Source organism: Nematolebias whitei, chromosome 20, assembly GCF_014905685.2.
Source record: "Nematolebias whitei isolate Nwh7 chromosome 20, NemWhi1, whole genome shotgun sequence".
NCBI lineage: Eukaryota > Metazoa > Chordata > Actinopteri > Cyprinodontiformes > Rivulidae > Nematolebias > Nematolebias whitei.
The window spans coordinates 4,591,581-4,592,832 of NC_056517.1; positions in this window are offsets into that span (position 1 = coordinate 4,591,581).

The following is a 1,252-nucleotide window of genomic DNA, read 5'->3' on the forward strand; positions in this document are numbered from 1 at the left end:
AGCAGATCATGGTGGAGAGAACGTTGGAGTGGCATGTCTTATGCTGACTGTTCATGGCACGGACAACAGAAGCTTTATTGCAGGTAAAAGTGCGCACAATCAAAGGTTTGTGACAAATTTTAAAAAATTGAAGTGCTGCTTAACACAACTGTAAAAAATGTTTTAAAGATCTCATCTGACATTTAAACCACTCTTTCAGCTAACTTATAAAATAAATTTTAATGCTTCTCCATAGGACAAAAAGACGGGTGTGACCTCTGGATGGGAGTTACAAATGTTTTCTACCATGCTCTCCATTCATTGGAGGAGCGTGACTTTTTGGACATCAGCAACAGTGTGCGCTTGTTTTGCTGCCACTATGTGTTTTTGCCTTGCTATCAAGCTAACCTTGATGTTTTTTAGACAAGGATGGAACAACCACCCATTGAAAAGTGAGCAAAATCGTACTCCAAATCAGCTTTGGGAAGTGGGACAGATGGTACGCCCAGTTGTTGAACCGGAGGTAATTACAAAAAATAATAATAATTACAATTTTGGAATGACGTCTGCTAAAATGTGTTCAATCAAATCTACCATCTTCTTATGTGCTGGTACCTTTTAAAAAGGTAACAAAGATCCCCAGATTGACTGGGAAGACAGTAGTCTTGATCCTGATCCACATGCTGAGCTGCAGGTACCCCAGCTGGACAGCCCACTCACAGATGACTAGATGGAGCAGCTGCAGGAGCACATCGACTCGTTACGGTCTTCAGACTCTTTCGGCATGAACATTTACCTGTGCACTGTGCAGTATGTGCAAACATTACAGGAGACAAGTTAAACCAAGTGCATACTACTTTTGCCTAATAGCTGACATCAGTACAAATTTTTTCCTCTAAAGTGCTCATGTAAAATGCAGTTTCTCATGTAAACAAAACTTTTACTCATGCCTCTTTTCCATTAGTTCCATTAGTACCACTAGTTCCATTAGTACCGGTACAGCACAGTTCGACTTGGCTCAGCACGGTACAAGTTGTGTTTTCATTATATCCAACATTTTTCGTCAGGTTATCTAGACAGTTTCTTTTTTTTGTGTGTGCTGAAACATTTGCCTTCGATCCAGAAGGCTTCATCAGTCAAGGAAACACACAACAAAACTGATTCTTCCCCCAACAGCTTACTCCAAAGTGGAACAAACCAGTTCTGCTTGTGATAAGATGGTCTCTTTGGCACGCCCCTCCTCCATTGCCAGCCCTCTTCCTTGTTGACAGTC